Genomic DNA, 26,015 nt, shown 5'->3' with positions numbered 1-26,015 from the left:
ATATATAAACTCCTAGATTTTATAGATAACTAGAGATACATATCAATGAGAGAAAGGACAAGTATGAGATCTTTAGATTGGACCATTCCAATCTAGATCACATCTTCATTGTCAACACCCTCATTGTGGAGGACAGACACTGAAAATAGAAGGTATATTGCAGCTTCATGAATTCCTTGAGGGGTTGACTTATAAACATGTACATAACACCTTAGTTAATGCAGGATATTTTTAAATTGGCGAGAGGGATTTGAAAAGAATGACTTGCTATAAATACATAGAGACAGGCTTTCAAATTCAACATCCAAACATGTATATGAATGGAAGGGGTGAAGAACTAGGTTAAAACCATAGAATCTTAAACATAAGCATTTTACATACATGAATGTTTGCGTGTGTGATTTTAAACATTGCGCCATCAAGGTTGATTCATGAAAGACCTTGGATTCGGTGCGAAAAACTCAAAGTAGCTAACAACAAATAGTCACACAATATCATGTGATGGGGACATTAGACCTAGGATGAGCTATAAACTCACATGAAGGCCATATAATTAATAAGGCTACCAAGCATGAAGTTTGGCGAATGCTAGACAAAGAACCCAAGAAGGGTTATTATGTGAAGCAGTAAGAATCTACTTGTGTGAATTCGAAGAAACTTTATTGATTGTCAAATTCAAACTTTCAATTGAGGACAACTATTTATATTAGTGATTGAAGTACACGACATGGGAAGTGCCAAGGCAAAGGTCGTAGTTATTTTTGGGGAGGGATGTGTATGTGTTAACTTTGTGTCAACATGGACTCAAGTAGTACATAATGTGTGTGTGGAGTAGCGAAAAAGCTTTGCTTAGACTTGCATAAGGCTAGGAATAATCTCTCTTAGGAATCCTACATGCAAGTCCTACATGCAATTCCTATATGCAATTCCTACATGCAGCTTCTACTTGCGCATCCTAGATGCAAGTTCTACATGTAGAGAGAGAAAGTCCTACGATTCCTACATGCAAAGAGAGAAGCTCTCCAACTTGTATAAGTATCTCATAATGGAATAAAGCCCACACTCTTTGGGGCATTATGTTGAGTTGTATTTTGGTGTAAATGCAATTGTCTCCAAGTGTCCATGCTCCCTTGCACTCCACATCCAAAAGCATGTCCTAGCCTTGTCTCCTACTCCCTTCTTGTTATGAGAAAGTATTTCTCAAAACTCTTGTTCCAAATGATGTAAAGTATTTATAGAATCGCACCAGACGTGGCGGGGGTTCTATTTAATACTTTGGTTTAGTCAGGGATGCAACAGCAGCCATTGCATGCATAGACGACAGAGGGCCCTTGGGACTTGCCCCATTAAAAAAGCCCCATCACATAGAGGCCATGACCATCAATGATTCTCATGCGTGTGAATTTCGAAGCTTAGAAGGACACTTGGTAGGAGCCAGCTCATTGAAAATAGAGTAGCACTAAATCATGAGCCACCAAAGGTCCAAACTCTAGAGCGCTGTCGCACCATCTGACATACACTATGAACTGTACTTCAGAAGCTCAGAGGTTGTGCTGCTGTGACACCATGCCCATAAGAGCTTCTCATTAACCACCGTGCAGTTAGGAGCCATAAAGCTCTTGTCGCTAAACATCAAGAAGGTTCTCTCACATATTGATAGCATTGTAAAGTTGGTATTACGGATCTTAGCGAAGACGATTTGCAACACTAGTGGACACTCTCAACTTGGGTGGCGAGCGCACAAGAGATAAGTATAACGATTGAGTAAATTTTGTTTTATCGAATGTGTAAGAGAGTTTATTTGCTTCACAAAATGGCAGAGCATCTCCCACCATATCCAACAATTCAAGAGCAGATTAATGCACTTCACCTTCAACTTCTGCAAGAGAGAGATCATCGAGAGAACTTAGAGAAAGAGCTTGACAAAACTAAGAACAAGAAAAGGAAGAGACATGCAAGAGATGAGAGTGCTTTAGGATCCAATTCTGAGGGAGTGATTCGTAGAGCTATTAAATTTGCATTGAGAGAAAAGAAGGAAAATAAAATTACTAGGAAATCTTTTACTTTTCAAAAATATGATGGGAAGAAAGATGCAAAAATTGTTTTAGCATGGATTAGCTAGCATGATGATTATTTCTAGGGTGAAAAGTTTCCTGAAAAAGACAAAATTAAATGTGTTGTTAATCATCTTGACAGTGCGGCACTATGGTGGAATGTGGTCAAAAATAGTAAAAGACGACCAACTACTTGGAAGGAATTGAAGAAAAGATTGACGGAAGACTTTCTTCCGACACAATTCAAGTCGAAAGTCTGTCAACAATGGGATGGTTTGCATCAATTAGAAAAAGATACTGTTGCTTTATATATTGAGAGATTCTGGCAATCTCTCATTCAACTTCAAACCATAGATAGGATTTTTGAGAAAGAAAAAAAGAGGAAATTTGTATCTGGTCTTTGAAAGAAACTTTAGTTAAATCCCCAGTACTTCAGTTACCAGACTTTTTACGACCCTTCTTTGTTGTTGTAAAACTGATGCAAGTGGAACAGGAATCGGAGCTGTGCTTATGCAAGACAATCATCCTATAGCATTTGAAAGTAGAAAGCTTAAGCCAACATAATTCAATTATAGTACCTATGACAAAGAATTGATAGCAGTGTTACATGTCCTAAGAATTTGGAAGCATTATTTAATGGGCTCAAAATTCTTGATCAAGATTGATCAACAAAGCATTAAGCATATTTTCTGCTATAGGAAGAGCTCCATTCGAAATAATATATGGAAAGTTATTACCAATTCCTATCATAAGAATTAGTCAAAAGATTGAAGTTGCTGAAGATTTTACATCAAATCATGAGAAAAGTAACTGAAGCCATCAAGAGAGCTCAAGAAAAGTATACTAAACAAGCAAATAAGAAAAGACAACATATGATGTATAAAGGAGATTTTGTCCTTCTACGAATTGAAGAGTCTTTTAAAGAGTGTTGATAAATGCCCTGTAGTGAAATTAGCACCAAGGTTTTATGGACCTTCCAAGGTTATTTCTAAGATAAATGATTTTACTTATCATTTGGCATTACCTAATCATTGGAAGATTCATAACGCCTTTCACATTCATCTCTTGAAACCTTTTAAAGGAGAATTACCAGCGCATCCTATTTATGAAGAGCCATCTTTAATTGTGGATGAAGCTGAATTTCTTGAGCCTGATTGTATTTTAGATGCTCAGCAAAGAACAACACAAAAAGGAAATATTTATAACTCCTTTTTATTAAAGTTTAAAAATCATCCAAAAGAAAATGCACAGTCGTTTCCTGAGTAGTTTTTTCGAGACCATCCTGATATCCTTAATTCATATAAACAGAATCACAACTGAGGTCAGTTGCGCCTTAAGCAAGAGGGAACGTTACGAGAAAGTATTTCTCAAAACTCTTGTTCTAAATGACGTAAAGTATTTATAGGATCGCACCAGACGTGGCGGGGGTTCTATTTAATACTTTGGTTTAGTCAGGGATGCCTAACTAAACGTGTGCCATTAATAAGTATCATGGGTGATGCCATTAAGAAATACTCACATTAATGGGTAGTCATTTTTAAAGACCATTACTTAGCATGATTGGCTAATCATTAGATATGGAGATCTTTAAGTTCCAACAAAGAACAGTTGAGAAATATGGCTATCGTCTTCAACTCTACCTTGATGAGACTTTGATTGAGATAAAGGGCTCTAAGTGGATGTCTCCTTGGTGGCAAGTAAATAAATCCTCCTCAAGATGAGGACATTTGGGTCCCATATCTTGTTATGTGCTCAATTATTATGTTTCAATGTCCTATAGGTTTCCTTTTATTAACTCAATTAAATTGTGAGTTCTTTCCTTATGAAGGGGTAGGATTTGTGATTTGAATTATGATGATGACTAAGGTTACATGCTACATGGTAGAAAGGAATAATAGAAAATGTGTAATTGCATTGTAAAGTTCTGCACATGCATGGGATTTGAATGCAACACATGATTTGTGTTGCTAGGACTGTGTTCTTCTTCTTAAAAAGGGACATTCCTTTTGAAATCACTGGGCATGTCACTCCATGATACACATGGTAGGGAGACCTACCATGAGGGACCTTGTCACCGTGTCCATTTGATGGGCATAAACCCTTTTCAAGAACTTGTACTGGTGATAAGTACATAACATGAAATCTTGTGTTTTGCCCAAATCATGGTGTTAAATTGTGAGCAGGTGCTTCGGTTCATCTAGACATGTTGTGCCTTTTGTTCACTTTGGGGTGCGCATGGCAGCTATCTTTTTTTGAATGGCCACATGATGGTGCATTTTGCAATGGACAAGTATTAATCATGTGCAGTGTGGAACAAAATGTAGGGCAGGCAAGGCGAAGAGTTTAACTAAAAATGGAAATACACAATGAATTGCATTACTTATCCATTGACAGTTAGAATATAACTAGCTCTTTGACCACACTTTATGCACACGAGTTGCAATGGCAACAAGATAACCGTAACTCCCTAACACCTACAAACTTATATACAAGATGTCTGACACTACATAGTCGGTAGCACCCACATTAACAATCATTCACACTTACCCCTCAAAAGAGTAGCTGTTGTTACTTAAGCAGCATTGAAATAGCCATGGCACTTGTTGCAATCCTAGCATGGTCATCCAATCTTCTGATAGTTGTAGCCCCCTGGTCTCACCCTTGTCATTTTGCAACAATGGTTGTCCTGCATTCAGCTGGATGAAGAAAATGTTGACTTACATAAAGAGGTCTCATATCACTTGATTTTCATCCTTTACTCCTTATATCTATTGCTTTCTTATCTTTCATTCATCCTTGGCTGTAGTTGAATATTTGACAGGTGATCGGGGGCTAAACATTACCCCCAACTAATGCTCAAGCCATGTCCTCATAACTTGGATCTCTTGTTGCTACATCAAGCAACATTGGTAGGTGTTGGATGCCATTGGGGCACTAGGCATTCGCTACGTTTGCAAACGAGTTCATAGATTTGTGCAAACTCTAACTGCAACATGTAGTGCATATTATAATAGTGGTCCTTAGACATATTATAATAGCGTTCCTTAGACATTTTTAGGAAATGATGACATCGCTTTGGCTGCATATGCTCAATGTGTCTAGTAGCATCGCTTTGTGATTCATTGCCACTTCCCACATTTTCTATGCCTTCATGATTTGGACTTTTTTTTTCCTTTGCCACTCCTACATTGTGTTTAATGGGATTGTTAATATTGGTGAGACCAATGGACTCATCTGCTCTTTTCTTTGGCCTAATTGGTGAGTAGCAAAAAGGGTTGATTTATGCTCCTTGGCATGGTGGTCATTAGTGGTAGCTCAAATTTGATGGGATGCTTCATTGGGGAGACTTGTGTTTGCTCCTACTCCTAGAGATCCCTTATTCATTGCTGCTCCAATAACAAATTCATTTTGGCCTCCTGGCTTGTGTTCTCCACCTTGGCACATTCTTGTACTTGGGGTCTTATTGGTGGGGGTAGCCTTTGAAGGTGTTTTGATTTACATGCATCTCTCTTCACTCCAACTCCTCCTCCTTCGAGGTCATCTTATCATTGGGGCTTTGGTCTAGTAGAATGCATTGGTCGTGTCAACAACTGCAAGAGCTCCTCGATCGTTGCCTATAATTGGTCTCATTCATGCCAAACATTCAGTCCTTGTAGATGGTGATCGCTTTGCTCTTCAATTGTGCTTGAACTTCCTTCAGCTTAGATATGGATATGGGGAGATTATCTGAGGTGTATCGACTTTAGCTTCTAAGATCTTGACTCGAGTTCTCAATTCAATATTTTCTTGCTCCTTTTAATTATTTTTTGTAATTGTGGCTTTGGCTCAACGCTTTTGGTGCTTGCTCTAGTGCTTTAACTTTTTCAAATCATCTTCGAGTGGCTTCAGTTCCTTGTGGGATTTTGGTGTCTCAGATTGCTACTTCTCTTTTCTTGACTTCCCTTTCCATCTCCACTTGCTTATTCTTTTGCTCTTCTTCCTAGGAGGCCTAGTTCTACCGTAAGTGGCTCATTGTCCTCTTTTGCCTTGCCTTGTATTCTTCCACATGGACAAAGTTCCCGTGGATGTGGCAAAGGATGTTGAGGGCCTACTTGAAGGCATAATCGTAATCATAGCAATATAGTTGGACTTGTGGGTTGAGGCAGCTTGTATGTCAATTTGGGGGAGGGGGGCATTGGCACCTCGTATGGTCTCCATTTCTTAATCAAAAAGAGCTTGGATGACCCTGCTCCAGTCACTCTTTGGTGGTTGGTTCCTTGACTTTCTTTGGGTCCTGACCATTTTCTGTCAAATCCTTGCCAATATCTCTAGGTAGCTAATACTAAGGGGGTTGTTGGGGTCCATGGCCTTAGAGCTTCCTATTCTAGGTGCTAGGATTGGGTCTTCTTGGTCAGTTTGGCTTATTGAGGAGGCACAACTGGTCACTGAAGGTCTGGACTTGGGGAATTCATCAAACAACCCTTCCAGTACGTTTGGCTTTGTGGCTCGTGGTTGGCTAGGGAGCTCTTTGCATCTTTGTGCAAGTAGGCTTAGATGGGAGCTTTATCACTTGACCATGAATGGGGGTGGCCATGAGATTTTTCTAGTTAACCTTCACTCCTCTTGCTGTCTACTTGTTAACACCAAATATATAGATGCCTACACTGGTTCAGTTATCATCCCATGGCCCCTTTTATATGTTTGGTGGTAGGTGCCACTTTTAGATGACCGATAATTGGCACCATTCATTGCACAATTGTATCAAGTACAACAAATGAAAATCATGATGCACTAGGAAACGAGCAGCTAAACAAGAGAAAGTGATTCAAAACACACAACAAATGCAAAGAAAAGATCAAAAAGCGATTCCTCTATTTTATGACCATCGGTTAGATATAGTAGCTCGTGGCTTGACTCATCACACACTAAGCCTCTCACAAAATGACGGACCCTAACTAATGAGACTGCAAACATTTTACACAAGGCGTGGGTTTGACATTTGCCTATCAAAGGTGGTGGCTACGACCCATCGCCTTTACAATAGTTTGGTGTTGGTTGTTAGACCTTGATATTTGCCATTTATAATAGACTTCAATAGTCATACCTTTTACCTTGCACCTAACATCTCGTGCCATTTTTATTGGCTTGCACTTGCAATGTCCGTTCCCTTCTTTTAATGCCATTGTTGGCTTTAATGGCACTTGGAAGACCAGTTGGACCGGTGGGTATGTGGTGCTTGTGGCCTCATTTATTCCTTAACCATGGTTTGTGGTGGCTTACACTTGCCATTGTTGTTCCCTTGTTTTAATGCAGTCATGCTAGCTTTAATGGCACTTGGAATACTAGTTGAACCATGGTGATTGTGGTCATACCTATTCCTTCAACCACTCAGTCTATGATGTTTTTGGCAGGAGCATTGTCTAGTTGTTTCGACCTTTGCTTGAGATCTCCCTTTCATCCTTCATTTGGGGCTCCTGGCTTTTGTCCTTTGGCTAGGGCTTTTGGATGCAACTTCTTAATATTGAGGGTCAACACTCGCTTCAAATCTAATTCGAGTTGCATCCTCGTGGTTCTTATTTGTGGCCACGACAACTATTGGTGGAAGCACTCATTTGTTCTGCCCTACCATTGAGGGGTTGGGGGTTTGTTATAATCGCATAATAGTAAAACTTTTGATTAGCCTTAATGTAAGAGATTTTCACCATTTTGGACTATATATTTCTTGTATCTCTAGGATACTGATCCTTTCGTGCTCCATGTTCCATCTTCACAGTCATAACTTTTTAGGGTATCCCATAAAGAGAGTCGATGGTTTGATGTTGTCATCCAAATCTTGATCTCCTTGTTGATCTTGTTTTGGCTGGCACATTTCCTTGCTTGGTAGGTGTTGAGGGGAATGGAGATTGAGACTAGTGAAGTGATTGTGATTTGTCCTCCCTCTCTCTCCCTCTCCCTCCCTCTCTCTCCCTCTCTCTCCCTCTCCTCTCTCTCTCTCTCTCTCTCTCTCTCTCTCTCTCTCTCTCTCTCTCTCTCTCCCTCTCAACTCTACTCTAATTAATGACCTGAAAATTTTGCACAGCCATCTAAGATTGGTCCACCATTCCATGACATCACATGTGTGAATTCCATGCACCCATGCACCATGTAGGCGCACAAATGGGGAATTTTGCATGGCCACTAACACTATGTTTTTTGATTGATATGAAATTTCTCAAAGACATGAAACCTACTCTTATTAACAATTATGCAAAGTTTCATGGCCATTTGACACTTGACTATTTGATGATGGTCCACATGCAAATTCCATACACCTATGCATCATGGATGTGCACAAACAGGAAATTGCGCATGCCCATCTACCTAGATGTTTCCCGATTCATACAAAACTTTGTGAGGAAATGAATATTACTCTAATTAACCCCCTTACAAGGTTGCATGTCCATCTCACATTTGATCATTCCATGATGATCCAAACATTCATATTTCATGCACCTATGCACCATGCATGTGCACAAAATGGGAAATTTTGCATGCCCACCCAACCAAATGTTCCCTTGTCAACATGAAAATTTCCAAGGACATGAATATTACACTCATGAAAAGTTTCATGGACATCTAACACGACCATTCCATGATGGTCCACAGATACGATTTCGTGCACTTATGGGCACCACACATTGCACAAATGTGGAATTTCGCAAGCCCACCCTTCGAATTGTTTCCCGATTGACAAAAGACTTTGTGAGGATGTGAAACTTATTCTAATTAACACCCATGCAAGGTTTCATGTCCATTTGAGAATTGAACATTCCATGATGTTCCACATGTGTGAATTTCATGCAGCTACACAACATGCAGGTGCACACATGGGGTATTTGGTATGCGCATCCATCCAAATGTTCAATGATCGATATGAAACTTTTTGAGGACATGAAACTTACTTTATTTAACACCCGTGAAAAGTTTCATGGCCATGTGATGCTTTGGACTTTCCATGATGCCCCACAAATGTGGTTTTCATGCACCTATGCACCATGCATGTGCATAAATGGGGAGTTTTGCATGTGCACCAACCCAGATGTTTATTGATCGATACAAAACTATGCATGGAAATGAAACATACTCTAATTAATACCCATGCAAAGTTGCATGGATATTTGACACTTGACCATTCCATGATGGTCCACACATGCAAATGTAATGCATGTATGCACCATGAATATGTACAAATAGCGCCCACTTCATAGAGATGTTTTCCGATCGACATGAAATTTGAGAGGACATGAAACCTACTCTACTTAACATGCATCCGAAGTTCTCCCTCACAAATGTTTTCTTTTTAATTATTATTTCTCCCTTACAAATGTTTTTTTTTAATTATTTGTTCTCCCTCACAAATGTTTTATTGTCGTTCAATCTTTCTTGCTTGATTTTGTATATGTCCTATCCATTCTTTGCTTTTATTTCACTTCTACTATAGATTGTTATTGTGTTGCATCTTTCTTCTCATTCCTTTCATGAAGCTTTGTTCCCTCTTGCTTGTAGTTCTTAACATCTATGCACTCTAGAATTGTGGTTAACTTAATGTTCATGAGTATGGTTAGATTAGGCTAGAAACTTGAAAAGAAGAAACTTTGAGTCTTTGTTAGCATTTAAGCAAAATGTTTCTACCCTTCTGTTGTTTTGGCCTTTAGGGTTTTTAGATGCTCAAGAGCTTCCTACGATGCACTCATCACTTCCTCATGCTTCCCACACATCAAGTTGAAGTTGAAGTTCCAATGATATCCATCTATCCATCCAATGCCCCTCATCCCATCATAGGAGGGGTATAAAAAATCACAAATTATCAAGAGAATGCTTGATTGGAATTTTGCATGTCTCCAAAGAAATGTTGAAAAATCTCTTAAGTGTAATTAGAAAGGTGTGTCAGCAAGGATTCCACATCACCAGTGAGTAAAGCTGGGTTCACACTACCCCGGCGGACATGGAAGAAGAAAATGGAGAGGAGGTGGGCGTCGGGGCATGGTGGGGCATGGTGGATCACACCGGTGCACATTGAATGCGACAAAAGGTGATTGGCTTAGTGGTGGAGGCAATCTTGAATGAGAGGTGTGTCAAGAATTCAAAAACCAATCAGTGCATTTCCCTCCTCAATTTTTGCTCGCCCAAGTAGTTGAGTGGCCATCAAGGGCCGAGCATCTTTTTTCTTTGTCCATATCCGGGGCCTAGCTTAGCGATTGGACCACGCCCACCATTTTCCATCCATGTCCGCCAAGGGTCCATGTTAACAAAGGTCCAAGTCCTTCAATTAAAAAATAAAATAAAATCAAAGGTCCAAGTCAGCAAGGAAAATAGTAATCCTTAGCCCTTCTGCTCCTCTTCACAAATGTATCGCCTCCTTAACACTTGTCTTCTTCATTCTGCCCCTCGTCCTATATGATTGCATTCATCAATTGGAGACCGAATCCCAAGCAGCAAAATATAGAGCGCGATAAGAACTTTGCCGGAGCTAGGGGGGGTATGTGTCTTTCTTTGATCTTTCTCAAGGCTATAATTACTGCGTGCTCCATTGTGAAACGGTATCCAGTGCGTCGGATCGCCATGGATACCTTCCCAAACACTTGTGACTATGCTTTGATCACTCTTAGGATTGTCTTTGTAAATTTTTTAGTATCCCGCTCCATCTTAGCTTGTTATTATCGATACAGGGACCAAAGATTGTGAATGGAAGGTGACACGCTCTCCATAGGAAGAAGTCCACATTAACCAAGGTGTCAAAACTGAGGAGAAGGGCGTGATTGATATTTCTTTGTGGGTGTTTGTAGAGGCACCACCACTGTTAATGGGAAGCGTATCCATGTCACTTGATGGTTCTCTCTATTACTTACTGTGAGTAATCAATTTGTGCTCTCTCTATTGCTTCCCCATACCCCCTTCTCTTGCCAATATGAAAGTGTTACATATGTGTATGTTGTAGTCTTTCTTTCCAACTATTTCAGATTTAGAAAGCTCAATATAAACGTATTATTTCTTGTTGGAAACCTTATTTCCTTTATCTACCTTCAACAACCTTTTGTCAGGGTACATCAGTACACATCTAGTCTTCTTTCTACAACTATTGAGCAATCTCCTCCTTTTCGAACGACTCTCTTCTATTACTGCTTTATTGAACTTGTCCAAGTGCTCTTTTGCGTAGCACTTCAGCTTTGTAATTTTTTAGTTTTATTTGTCGCAATCCTTTCTTTGCAATGTGTCAAAGATGCAATGGCACATACACAACCATTCAGGGTAGTGGCTTCAGCCAAGGTAAGGTATTGCTTGTAAAAGATAATGTTCTTGGCAATTCATTGGTGGATATGTACACCAAATGTGTGCACTTGCAAAAGTGTAGCAATGAGTGTTTGGGATGTAGATTTCTCTTAGATTGCATTAATCTTGGATTGTATATATTATGCCTATGTCTATGGTGTATGCCTATGTATGTACTCAATAGGGGAAAAAGGGGGTAGTTGGGACACTTGGATCTAAATGCACTAAACACAAGCTATTCATTTGCTGTGTTATGCTGATAATATCTAATTGTTATGCAGAGATTAGTAGCAATACTAGCATTGGTTTACTTCTGCTTTTATTGCTTATTTGTAGTTCTTGTAGTTCAATCAGCACTACCTGCAATGCTTTCTAGCACTAGTATCACTTCTAGCAGAGATAAGTAGAAAGACTTGCATTGGTTTAGTGCTTATTAGCAATGGCTCTGTTGGTAGTGCCTAGTAGTACTACTAACATTTCAAGTAGTGTCTACTGTTGGAAAAGAGGTCACCTCCCCATATGTGAGCCCCCATATGAGGAGGACATCTGGGAGGTAGACCAGTCATCACTGATCTGGACAAGATTGGGGCCAGATCCATGGCTGGAAATATGGCCAGCTCATGAAGAGGTTTAGGTCGGCATCTTAGGGCAGCAACAGGAGGATCCTCGTGGGCTGCTAGTCGGCCAGTAAGGTGGCATGGAGAGCTGCCAGGGTTTGGCCATATGGGCAGGCATCAGGCCAGCCGTATGGGCCAGCAATAGGCCTGACATGGCATGGCCAAAGATGGCCAGATCTGGGGCCAAAGATAGGCGAAACCTTGGAGGCATTCAGGCCAAGTATGGCAGCCAAAAAAAGGACTGGTTACACCTGTGTTGATAAAAAGAACTTGAATTTTGTTGCTGTAAACTCAATCCATGAGTCCAATAGCAAACATCTTAGCATCCCTGTCAAAAACCACGTCGGCTCACCTATAGTGCTTTGCCCATTGCCCACAACCTGAGCTACTGATAGAAGATTTGGAGCAGGCTAAATTCTGCAACAGGAGTAGCAGCAAGTAATTTATTGATTGCAGCAGCAGCAGCAAATACATTGATAGTAATAGGAGCATAAATTATATTATTAGCAACAACAAAAATAAATGAACTTGCTGTAGCTTCTGCAACAGAGAAATAATGAGGAGTAGTAGCAACTGTGTCGAATGTATGATCTGCTGCACCACGAAGACGAGGAGCAACATTGACTGCATAAACAGTAGTAGCAGCATGAAACAGAGTGAGAGTGGCATGTGGTTACATGGACTGCCCTGATTTCTGGTTATGCCAAACAAGAAGAAGCTGCTTTGGCTTTGGATCTGTATGCGCGGATGCAACAGGAAGGTGTCACACCAGACAATAGAACCTTTGTAGGTGCATTCAAGGCTTGTGCTAGCCTGGTAGCATTAGAAGATATGAAGCACTTTGATGAGAGATCTGCAATAACGGGATGCTTGGAGAATGGTCGAGCTATCCACTGCCAAGTAGTGAAGAGTGTCTTTGAGGCAGATGTATTTGTGGAAAATGCAGTGGGAGTTTGGAGGATGCATGGTACGTCTTTGATGAGTTGCCTGAACGAGATGTGGTTTCCTGGAACACCAATGCCAAGCAGGAAGAGTGCTCTCGCTTTAGACTTGTATGGACAAATGCAGAAGGAAGGTGTCACACCAGATGATCGAACCTTTACTGGCGCATTGAAGGCCTCCGTTAGCCTGGCAGCACACAAAGGGGAGAAGCTTCGTGAGGTTATAACAGGGTTTCTGCACGATGGTAGAGCCATCCACTCACGAGTAGTAAAGAGTGGCTTTGACTCAGATTTGTTCATAGGAAATACTTTGATAGATGTGTATATGAAATGCGGTACCATGGAGGATGCACATTGTGTCTTTGACCAATTGCCTCACCGTGATGTAATTTCCTGGAATGCCATAATCCTGGGGTACGCCAAAGAGGAGGAGGTCATGCTCGCTTTGGATTTGTATGCACGGATGTTCCAGGAAGGTGTTATACCCGATGATCAAACCTTTGTTGGGGCTTTGAAGGCTTGCAGTAGCCTGGCAGCCTTGGAAGAGGGGAAGCAAGTTAGCGGGAAAATTGTGAAAAGAGGTGGTCTGGACAAAGGTAAAGCTATCCACTTGCAAGTAGCAAAGACTGGGTTACAGTCACGTGTATTCGTGGCAACCTCCTTGGTGGATATGTATGTGAAATGTGGGAGCATGGATGATGCACAGTGTGTCTTTGACAAATTACCTGATTGTGATGTGGTTACAGTCCATGATCGTTGGGTATGCTGAGCAAGGCATTGTTGACGAGGTGTTCAGTCTTTATGCTCAGATGCAAGAGCAAGGTCGGTTGCCGAATAGCTTCACCTTCGCTGCTATCCTGAAAGCATGTGGTAACACAGCAGCTCTGAAAACTGCAAAGCAGCTTCATTCTCAAGTTTGCAGGGCTGGCTTTGCAATTCCTACAATTGTGGCAAATAGTCTTATTGACATTTATGCCAAGTGTGGGAGCATGGTTGATGCCCAAGAATTGTTTGATGCATTGCCATTGAGGGATATTGTACCTTGCAATGCACTGATTGCAGGACATGCCCACCAAGGGGAGAGTTTACCGGTCTTTCATTTGTTTGACAGAATGACGCAGGTGGGCATACAGCCAGACGGGGTTACATTTCTCTGTATTCTGACTGTATGCAGTCATGCAAGTCTGGTGGACAAGGGCCTGAAGTACTTTCAGGATATGAGCAAACAGTATGGAATTCCCAACCAGGGAACACCATATTGGCATGGTTGATCTCCTTGGCCGGTGCTTGTCAAAAGTGGAAGAACGTAGAGGTTGGAAGGCATGCCTTTGGAAATGTTGTGAAGTTAGATGGGAAACTTCCTGCAGCGTATATTTCAATGTCAAACATATATACGGATGCTCATATGCGTGAGGACCCTGTTAAGATGGGGATGATGAGAAGAATGCTGAGGCATGAAAGAATCGAGGAGAGAGTTGATGGACTGTCCTTAGTAGAAAGGTGATTCGTCTGTCAGTAGGGGATGGGAGACATTCTCAAAGCAAATTTGTGTTCATGAAGATGAAAACCTATTTGACAATGTGAAGGAAGAGGCTCTTTGTGGGAATGCTTAGAAGAGTCCCATCACGTGCAGATGAGGTTTCCACCCTTGGTGTTTAGCCAGCCAGGGCACCCAAACTCATCACAGGGATAAAGTGACTGGCTGCACATGTTAAGGTAGCCCTAAAGACAACGTCTTGCAAGAAACCTCCATGCATCCAAAATAGTTGTCTTGCTGACCTGCAAATGTCTGCACAAACAGATGTGTGCCAATAAAATGCAGGGGTCCCGTTTTGACACCAGAGGCCAACCTTGGTGTGTTAAGTGCTGTTCCAAATGCTTGTGTGCCTCAAAAGTTTGCAGCTGAAGGCACAATTTGACCTGCATCTGGCTTGGCCCAAATTGGGCTATTATTGTGCCTAAACCAGCATACCTGAGGGGGGCCCCATTGTTCATGTGATGATGTAAAGGAAGAGGCACTTTGTGGGCATGATGAGAAGAGTCACATCACGTGCAGATAAGGCTTCCAACCTTGGTGCTCAACCAGCCAAGGTGTACACAAAATTCATCACAGGGGTAAAGTGAAGGTAGCCCTAAAGACAATGTCTTGCAAGAAACCTCCATGCATCCAAAAATGTTTTCTTGCTGACCTGCACATGTCTGCGCAAACAGATATGTGTGCTGAGAAACTGCTCCCATTTTGACACCAGAGGCCAACCTTGGTGTGTGAAACGCTGTTCAAAATGCTCGTGTGGCATGAAAGTTTGCAGCTGAAGGAACAATTTAACCTGCATCTGGCTTGGCCCACATTGGGCTATTGTTGTGCCCGTTGCCCTAACCAACATACCAGAGGGAGCCCTCATTGTTTCATAAAATATATGTGGGTTCGCAACAATCATCATGGGGCCCACTTTCTCAAAGTCTTAGTTACAAAGATGCGTTTGTATTTACAAACACATGTTTGAAAAAGTCCTCGTGAGGACTATTAGGCGACGGCACCATCTCTATGGCATTTTCACTCTCCTTTGGGGCTTATTTTTGTTTTGAGATTCAACTTTTCTGTGTTGCACTTACACCCAACAGACTTCTCATGGAGAAATCTGGGAATGGGCAAATGCTGGAGAAGACCTGCTGGCCTAAGGTTCAGTTCCCTATGTTGTTGATGGGGCTTGCAGCTTTGGACATAATTGCATACGTCCTTCCATAGTCCCTTCCATATAAAGCTTTGCCTCACCCTCTCATAGGTCTTGAACAATCCAATGTGTCCAGTATAGGGGCATAGCAACCTTGAGTTGTTGAAAGTTCTTTTCTGCCTCTGATGTCCATCCAAAAGAATCCTTCTATAGCAGGTCAGTAAGAGGAGCAGCGATCTTATCAAAGTGCCTACTGAATCTCCTATAAAAGGAGGCAAGGCCAAGGACCCCCCTCAACTGAGTAACATTTGTTGGTTGTGGCCATTCCATAGTGCACTTTACCTTGTATACTAAAAGAGTAAACTGCATATGCATCCAGATCATGATTCCAGCACAACTACTAAGATGGGAATTGGTTTGATGGTATGTCCTCATGTGGAATTTTGAGCAAGCAACCTTTTCTATATATCAATCTAGGCACAACTTGTTTTGGAATAGGAATCTATGAATGTTAGGCTGCTACATATTTTGATGCTGAAAGAGAAGTTATGCATACACAAATGTTGAGTCTTTGTTGTAAAATGCTGATGCAGCATAGTACAACAGAATGGCTCTTGGATCAAGAATGTGGGGTCACATGAGTGCCATAAGCGCATCATTCTTTGGTCATGCTTTGGTTGAGCCAGAAGAAGATGTAGTTGTATGCTCTAAGGGCAGATGCTTGTATAAATGACCAGCTTCGAGACCAGCTGGTGAGACACAATTAGCTGACTAGCAGCCATCAGATCAACCAACAAGTGGCTGAGAAGGAGAAAAGCTGACTGACTAAAGGCTGTAGAAGTAGAGGGTGAGCAGGAAACATGTCACAACAGGCAGCTAAATGAATGGTCATTATACGACATTGTGCTTGAGGGATGCTGAAATCAGTCTGATCTTGCTGGACTCATGCAGGATATCAGCCTAATTGAGAAGAGGTAAAGTGCAACCCCGGTCGATCATTCTGTGCCAGCATACTGTAGAGATTGCGAAATGGCAGAAGACTATGGAGCCACGACACATGTTGCTTCACTACAAGTGTAATGCGAATGCATTGAGGATGTCAAAGAATAGAGCTGCTTGCTAAGGTCAACTCTTGCAGTGGAAGATTTAATCGGTTCCAAGGATCACTCTTGACGTACACAAGATAATTCAAAGCACATGCATAAAAACAGCGAATGTACAGCTAGAGATGGCACAACTCACTTGAGGATGTCAATGAGTAGATCTACTCAACTCTTGCAGTGGAAGATTTAATGGGTCCCAAGGATCACATTCATGGCATATGCAAGATAATTCAGGACACATGCACAGAAACAAAGAATGTATAGCATGTATTGTCTACTTTAAAAGTGCACAAGCTTTGATATGAGATAGTACCAACAAGATACCTCAACTTGGCAGCCAAGCTAATGCTCAAATTAGATACAAAACTGATCTATCAATGCAGTCCTACTGTTGTTCAGAATCCTCACTTTTGCTGCATGCTCTCAGTGAGCTTGAGTGGCTATTGGGAGGCTAACCTATGATGCTCAGATCTGCTCCTGATCTGCAATCCTGATGGCTGCCTGATGGAGAAAGGCTAGGTGCACTAGATCTGCTTCACAGAGATGGCTAAGGAAGGCGATGGATTACTAAGTCTACCCCTGCAGGGGTCCTTTTTATAGGATAGGCAGGTCCAAATAACTGGCCAATCAGGACTGGATTTGGGTAGTAAGCTGGCCAACCGGGCTGCTTCCCTAGTTATACCCCTTCCTCCTGGCCATTCTCTTCTTCACACATGGTGTAGCACTTTCTGCTACCTCTTCAAATAGGGGCCTGAACTGACTGCCTAAGAGCCCTCCAAGAAAGCTCATAGATGTCTCATGGAAATCCCAACGCTATGGCTGTCCAATCTCCTCCCAGGTCTGCACTCTAGGGTGGACCTGAATCTCTCACAAGAAGGTTGATCACTAGGGCGGACATGTTGCAGCCTACATGGCACTCACCCTCAAACCCTTTCTTCCCAAGGGGTCAGTCTGTTATGCTCTCCTTATATGGTGGCTTACAAGTGGGGAGTTGACCCTTATATTCCAACAGAGGATAGATGCATACCCAGTAAACCTGAATCATTGACTTGATTTTGTCATTCTAGTGGAATGTTGTTAATCAAGCACAGTGGTGGCTTTTTGGATGGGGCTGTGCTTGCATGCTGATCTGGCATGCTGGTATTGTTGAAGAAATCAATCTTGACTTCACATCATGTTGCCTTTATGATTACCCAATCCAACTAGATAGTTCATGTGCATTTGAAAGATTAATAACAAATCTTTCTAGTTGTGTATATTATGCTTTAGACCATCTTCATCTTCAACCAAATCTTTTGCCTATAATTTTTTTTAACTTCATCAGTTTCTTGCTCGTTGCCTTCTTTAATTCACCCAGCCGTCCAACAATCAACTACCTTTAACCTTTTTTGAAAGTGCAAACTTTAACCTTTGAAATCTGAAAACTATAACCTTTGAAAACTTTAACCTATGAAATTTGAAAATGTGAAATTGGTGTGTCATATTTGCCGTAGAGACATGGAATTGGACTTCGGGTTAGATAACTTCCTTGCATTATATTCGCTGAGTCCTCGTCTTTACAATATAGTTCTATTTTAGAACTTGCCTTTGGCTTTAGTATTGTGAAGCGTGATTGTGGAAAGTGGCAAGTGCTTGTAGACTTTCTTCCAAGGAGTAAACCCTTCTCTTAAAAGAATTCATTGTGTTTTTGCTTTAGATCTTTTTGAAAGAGATGTAATTTTGGGTGGTAAGGTTACTTTGTGAACGTTCAGTTTTTTTTTTGCAAAAAGACCCCTTGTTTTGGATATGCATTCTCTTTCATTGTGAGGGACTAAGATATCATTTAAAATTCATTAGTAATATCATTCTCTTTGGATTGTGAGGGACTAAGATACTCCTTTATATGTTATTAGTTGAAATACTACAAATATTTCACAATTGCATTGCATTATGACATTTATTCCAAAGGATAAGAGCATTCTTGTAGCTTTAAAGTTTATAGTTTTGACTTAGTGTATAGTTTCTAAGAATTCTAACCTCAGGAGCACTTTGGTCTTTTGACACGGTCTGCAATTCCCCAGGTATAATGCTTATGAGAATCAAGCCATCAAAGAAATAGTTGAGTCAAATCATTCTAACCTCAAGAGCACTTTGGTCTTTTGACATGGTCTACAATTCCCTTGGTAGAATGCTTATGAGAATCAAAGTCTCCAAGTAATCTAGCCTTAGGAGCACTCCGATCTTTTGACATAGCCTGCAATTCCCCTGTTAGAATGCTTACTCATCAAAGAAATAAGTCATTCTAACCTCAGGAGCACTTTGGTCTTTTGACATGGTCTGCAATTCCTCTGGTAGAATGCTTATGAGAATCAAAGTCTCCAAGTAATCTAGCCTCAGGAGCACTCAAGTCTGTTGACATGGTTTGCAATTCCTCTAGTAGAGTGTTCATAAGAGTCAAGTTGTTTTACGTGCAATTTGTAAGCGCTCGCACGACATAGCTTCTCATAGGTAGCGTTCATTGTAAAATGAGATTCAAATGTAGAAGAGGAGGTCAAAAAATACATGCTTTTTAAATTTTACATTTATATAAGGGATATAATTATTGACCAAAAAATTCACAGTAGGGGTATATAAAGTAGGACAAAAGGGTTTACAGAGGAGTTTTAAAAATACCTTTTGAACACACGTTATATACATGGCTTACACAAGGTGGACCCCTCGAGGAGTCAATCTGCCAAATAATCAGAAAAACTTCCCAAATCAATGACCTGGGAATCTTGAGCGAAGGCAGTGGGAAATGTTGTCCAAGAGTACTCTAGAGTGACGACAAAACCAAAGAAGATGCGGAATTGTCTCGGCAGAAGTAGAACACCTCAAACAATGAGGATCTGCAATCCCACCTTTGCCCCAAGTGACTCCCATTGAAAAAACGCCCACCAAACATCTCCAAAGAAACAATCTTTGCGTTAAAGGTAGCTTACTTTTCCATACTACTTTGAGATTTGACTTCCACCATGAAAGAGATTTGTGCAAATGCCAGAGGGTATTCCCATGCTACACAATCCATGGAGGAGGCAAAATCAGCCTATAAGTTTGCAAAGAAGAAATGGCTTGCAAAGAAATGGGGCATAATCCTTGATTATAGGGCATGAGTTGCCAATTTTGAAGTCGGAGGGAGCCATCATAAGGTCGAATTGGGAGTAGGTGTTGCAACAAGATGCTTATTTTCCTCCATATTGGGCTATGATGCATACCAAGGGGAAATCGACGACAAGCATTTGGAAATGATAAAATATTCCCTTGAACATCCACCACATCAACAATGTAATGAATCCCAAGTTTCATGAGATTGTATGCCTAAACCGGTTTTTGTAAGGCAAGAGGAAGATCGAAAACTAAGCTCCAGTGTAAGATTTGTGGAAAATCTCTTAGCCTTAAACACTGGGATTCACATATCATCATAATGCACTTTTCCATTATGGGGCGAGATTGGACAGATGGTACCTATTGAATGTGCATCAATTTGACGCTTTCACATGTAATTTGTGGGTTGACTACTCCCTTCAACTGTCGGATCATGCGTCCTTGTGGTTGGACTTATGTTTTGCTCAAACGGTAAATGATTTACAACCTTCAAGTGCTAGAATGCTTCATGTGAATAATGCTTACCTTTCACACAAGCAATTTCAGGAAGCCATCTTACTTGCCATCCAACCTCTTCGGTTGCATCCTTATGAGGATTTGGATTTTGCTCGGGAAAGTTTTGTACGTTGCATTCAAATGATCATTAAGGATTATGGCAAGTGGCATATGGTTGATTTACAACACACACACACACACACACACACATACAAACCCACATACAGGATTCGTAAATTTCATCTCTACTTAATGATAATTTTTACAAAAAAGATGATTCGTACATACACACATGCACGCGTGCGTGTATTGTAGATATTGCTTTGAAAAGGTTTATGGATCTTTGAAAATGTTTATTGTAGATATTGCTGGGCATTCACATGAAGCATTATTAAGTATCATATTTACTTTATTTTAAAAAGGTTCATGAATCAACAATTGGAGTAGAAAAGACAACAATACAAACAAATAACATGTTTTTCGAGTAAGTTAAATTTATTTATTTTTCTTAATTAGTATTGCAATGATCATAACATTTTTGGATATTTTGCATAGAAATTTTAAACAAATATTCTACTAATGATCTTTTGAATGTATCTTTGTAGGTTGATGCTTTTCAAATGGGGCAACGTTGAATGACTAAAGATCTTACATAAGGACTCAAAAGACATAGTTGGAATAGGGACAATAATTAGCTTGGATCCTTCATTTAGATTTCATACTATATCAATAATAGTTGGTTACGTAGCAGTATAAATTGATGATGCAATGAGTAAGGATGCTTGTATATTTAAAGCAAATGATGAGACTCAGACATTAGGTCAAGCTGTAGGCTTGAATGTTACTTGGAAAACTCTTCATGTAATGTCTTTATTTTGCTATGTATAAATTGTATTATTTATCTCTCCATCAACTATTGAATAATATTTATTATCAAGTAAAATGCGTGTGTTATAAAAGGTAAAAGTTATCAATTAGAATTTTAGTTGACTTCTTCACATTGTGTACTATGAGTACTGATGCACTTAAGACTTTTGATTAATCTTTCATAATAAGATAATAAGTTTCATTCATGGATACCAAGCATTCGATATAAAATTTTAGTCATTTAAGATTCCAACGTCATGTAACATTTTTTCCCATTTTAAAAGTTAGTAGTTCAGTTATTTTTTTGCCAAGTTTGAATGATGTTTATAAAATAAGAAATAGCAATTGTGATACCATTTCTTGCCATTTGTAACATAATAATCGGTATTTTGTATGTCACTTTATTTTCATTTTCAACATGAAATCTTGCAAATTTTATGTCATCTTTTGCCATTTCGAATATAATAAGTGATAATTTTTATGTCATCTTTTGTTATTTCTTTCACAGTTGATCTCAAATGTAGTGCCTTTCATACATTAAAAATGGTAAAAATATTTGGTTGCCATTTTGGTTGTGGAAATGGCAAAATTATATGGTACTTTCAGTTGTCATTTCATACGTAAAAATGGTAAAATATATGGCACTTTTGGTTGCCATTTCAAACATCAAAATGGAAAAAAAATATGGCACTTTTGGTTGCCATTTTGCATGTGAAAATGGCAAAATTATATGGCACTTTTAGTTGCCATTTCATACGTAAAAATGGCAAAATATATGGCACTTTTGGTTGCCATTTCAGACATTAAAATGGCAAAAATATATGGCACTTTTGGTTGTCATTTTGCATGTGGAAATGGCAAAACTATATGGCACTTTTAGTTGCCATGTCATACGTAAAAATGGCAAAATATATGGCACTTTCGGTTGCCATTTCAGATATAAAAATTGCAAAAATATATGGCACTTTTGGTTGCCATTTTGTATGTGAAAATGGCAAATCTATATGGCACTTTTAGTTGCCATTTCATACGTAAAAGTGGCAAAATATATGGCAATTCCGCTTGCCATTATAAACATAAAAATGGCAAAAATATATGGCACTTTTGGTTGCCATTTCCAAAAAATGGCACATGTGGAAATGGCGGTAAGAAAGTGTCAATTAATAATGTAAAAATGTCACTTTTGGGCTGCCATTTCTACCTAGTTTTGTAATAGTGAGTTTTTAAAGAGTGCAATATAGAGGTGATGTAAGAAAAAAGGAATAGGGCAAGGTAGTTAGAATATGGGTGGAAATTTTTCTTTTGATATATTGAAAAAATCATTAAGGATAAGTACAAAAGTAGAAGCACGAGGGAAATTATAAAGGAAAAAGTGGGATAAGTATATAAAGAAAGGGGGGAAAGGGAGCGGGGGAGGGGGGGTATATATAAGAAAATTACAAAAAAAGGGGGGTAGGTATAAAAGAAAGGGGGTAAGTGAAAAGGTAGAAAGAAAGGGGAGGAAGTTATAAAAGAAGGGGTTTTAAAAAAATGTGAGAGACTAAAATCCAAGAATATAATAGATGGATTAAAAGGAGTTTAGAAGAGATTTAGAAAGGAGGGGGAATTAACCGTGATATGTCCATGACGGATGGTGAGGGCAAAATAAGGCAGGTGGTAGAGAATTCATTGTATCCACTACAACATCTACACATCTCATGCCACTTACCTTCTCCAAAATTATATATTGGAAGGGAAATGGATTCTGTAAAATTTGGTAGATATTATTACCATTTCATTGACCACTATGCAACCATGATGCATCCAATGACCACACTACTTAATGACCACACTACTTAAAGATGGTATCAACTTCCACTAGGATGAGGAATGCAAGCAAGGGTCAGAAAATTAAGGAATCCCTCTTCTAACCTAATTTTGTGCAATCTTCTCTACCCTAATTTTGTGCAATCTAGAAAAATGAAGGAATCGCTCTCCTCTGATCTACCCTAATTTTGTGCAATCTCGATTGGTCCAAGCCCTTTTATGTCAACCTTGGATTTGAAATCCACACTTTGGCTAGCACTTTCTTGCAGCAAGGTGAAGTACAATGTTTACAAAGTTACAAAGTTACAAAGTGGAATTGTCTGCCTCAAGGATTTCGTATAAGAGGTTGGCACTGAGTTTTCATTAGTCCAAGGAAGCCGTCTCACTTTTGTTCAACTCCTCTTCTACAGCTACCCTCCAACTCCTTGCCTCGTCCTCAGTACTGCTCTCCACTCTTCTACACTTACCTCCTTGCTCCTTCTCGGCTAACTCCGCTTGCATCGCCTCTCCATTCCCTTGCCAGCTGCGCCTACTGTCCGCCATCTCGTCTAATGGTAGTTTCATCACCTTATCCTAGTAATGGATGCTCCATCTGACGTTCCCATTGACTTCTTTGGCTCTTAGCGACATTGCAATCGCTCCTTTGCCCCATCGATTTGCTTTAGACCTTGCTTCATATGTGTCGTTTAGTTCCTGATTTGGTTGCCCATTCTGCTCTCTTCTGCTTCTGCGATGCCTTATCCTCCGCTGGTGTATGGAATTCCTTTCCCTTTGAACTCTAAGACGTACTAACTGCTGGTTGTCTCCTTTGAGATGCATGGAATACTCTCGTCTCTTCAATCGGTTATGCTTGTTGACTTCCTTTATTCTTTCCACTACAGGTTGGTTATATTGATGTTAGTTGCCTTCTCATATTCTACCTGCTCATTCATTTTGCTTCACACTACGTGGTCTGGTTTAGCCCGAAGTAATGCGTGAGGCCATTTCTCTACTTGTCGGTCGCTCTGGCTTACCATCTTACCTTAGGTTCTCACCTTGACCTTCCAAGCCTTCTCTTGGCTCTGAGACGGCTTCCTTGGACTAAGATGAGAGAGACTAAGTAAGCCCAGCGAGCATGAAATTAGTCGGTAGATTCATATCGAATAGGTCTAGCATTCGACTCAATGGGATTGCTTCCGACTTTCGACATAGAAAACATAGCACCCCTAGCAGCAGCCTTTTCCAACTGAGAGAACAGCCTGAGCATCCCATCCGCTCCATTGTGCATTTCTGATTTCGATTTTAGAGCTTCTACACTTCTATCTTCGAAAGGATATCGAGTGAGTATAACGGACCACTGGCAAACCACATTCAAGATTGCTGGAGCTTTCTGCAGACTCATTCTCCACATCTAGAGAATGAAAAGCAGATTTGAAGACGTCGAAAAAGTTCGGGATCATGTATATTTTTTGAAACTCGGATAATGAGGATCTCATACGTACATCTCTTCCTGAATTCTGTGGCACCGATGCTCTGCTAGAGGAAGACGTCTTTCACAAACGCGAGGAGTAGACTAGACTGCAGGGCCCTGGGAAGAAGTGCCCGAATTGAAACTACGTAAAGGACTTGATGAGGCATGGTCTACCCTGATAGCTCGCCCGTGCAAGGAATAGGTGCCCATGTTAGACAGAGCGACCTCGCCATCGGAATCCAAAAGGTAAGTCACGAATCCAAAACCTTTGGATCTGCCAGTGTCGGGGTCTTTGAGGATGCGAACGTCTATGACTTCACCGTGGCGAGAGAAAGCATTTAAGAGGTCAACTTCTTGGGTTTTGGGAGTGAGGCTACCGACGAAGATCTGGTTTGTGGTGAATCCTCGCGAGGGAGGGTGGGACGGAAAGCTGTCGAGGAGGAGGGAGTGGCGAGGCGAGAGCTTGTGCGCCATGGCGCCATGGACGAGAGACACAGACCAAACAGAGAGTTCAAGCAAACAGCAACAAATAATGGACGGAACGCCTGGCATGAGGCATGTGAGATCGAAAAGCAAAGGCAAAGGCAGGCAGGCACGGAATTGAATTTAGAGAATGAAAATTGAAAATAGAGCTCAAGGACTGCAAATAGAGGGACACGTAAGGAGAGCTTGGATTTTGTGTTTGATGGCACTGATGTTGTAATTTACATAATGCTCTAGGTGATTTGGTACAATGTTTGTCGGTAGAATATTGTATCTATCATTTTTGTCAAGGATCCATGGTATGGATCTCTCAAAAAAAAAGATTCTTGACCACCTTCTCTTTTCCATTCAAAAGAACAAGTCACAATTGGAAGAAGATTTAAAAGGATAGTACACGCTACACTCTATTTATAGGGAGCTATATCAACAAGGGATGGGGGGTGTATTGCATTGAGCTATTGATGCCATGGAGGTATCCTAAGTCTTAGCACATTATTTTGATGGATTTTGAAAAGGCACGACATGGCTGATTATACCTCCAAGAAGATTTTGCATATGGAGGGTATTATTGGCTCACTCTGTTCAAGGATATAACAACATATTGTAAGACATGTGAGTTATGCTAGTTTTTTGATTTCAAAAGTTTTGTGGCTCACAAAGTGTATGTTTGTGGCAACCCATCACATCATCAAATGGGTTGAATCTATGGCTCTTCCTACCACAAATGGTAGAGTAGTTTATGATTTTATTTTCAATTGCATCTTTGTGGACCACTACATTTCGATTATCTATTATCTAGCATTGAATGGTCAAGTGAAGTAGGCTAATTGTATCTTGTGTAAGTCAATTGAGAGGCCAATACCAAGGCATTACAGCTAGTTGGATCTTAACGTGGCTGTAGCAATCTGGGCATACGTAATCACACACAAGGCATCCATAGGTCACACTCATTTTGAGATGGTGAATGGAATGGGAGATGTCTTGCCATTGGAGTTTGAGATCCCTGCTCTGCAAGTTATCATTGGAGGTTGAGATCTTAGCTCTACAAGTTGTATCAGAACAATAGTTGTCTAATGTAGAGGATGGTGTATATTGCATCATACCTCTAGGGTATAG

The 26,015-nt window shown here is 40.4% G+C and overlaps 1 long non-coding RNA gene across 2 annotated transcripts; it reads left to right on the top strand.

Moving 5' to 3' along the window:
• Window positions 1-10,395: 10,395 nt before the first annotated feature.
• On the top strand, window positions 10,396-21,138 carry LOC147901139 (uncharacterized). 2 transcript variants are annotated; one of them, XR_015541240.1, is made up of 3 exons: window positions 10,396-10,551; window positions 10,742-10,922; window positions 20,899-21,138. It is a non-coding gene; the product is annotated as an uncharacterized LOC147901139 (long non-coding RNA). The 2 variants fall into 2 exon arrangements; XR_015541241.1 differs by lacking the exon at window positions 20,899-21,138 and adding an exon at window positions 20,716-20,759.
• The last annotated feature ends 4,877 nt before the right edge of the window (window positions 21,139-26,015 follow it).

This window comes from Dipteris shenzhenensis, chromosome 6 (assembly GCF_047967505.1).
Source record: "Dipteris shenzhenensis isolate YYH24624 ecotype China chromosome 6, Dip_SZ_1.0, whole genome shotgun sequence".
Classification (NCBI taxonomy): Eukaryota; Viridiplantae; Streptophyta; class Polypodiopsida; order Gleicheniales; family Dipteridaceae; genus Dipteris; species Dipteris shenzhenensis.
Note: the sequence above shows the minus strand (reverse complement) of the source record. Positions and strands in the feature narration are given on the sequence as shown.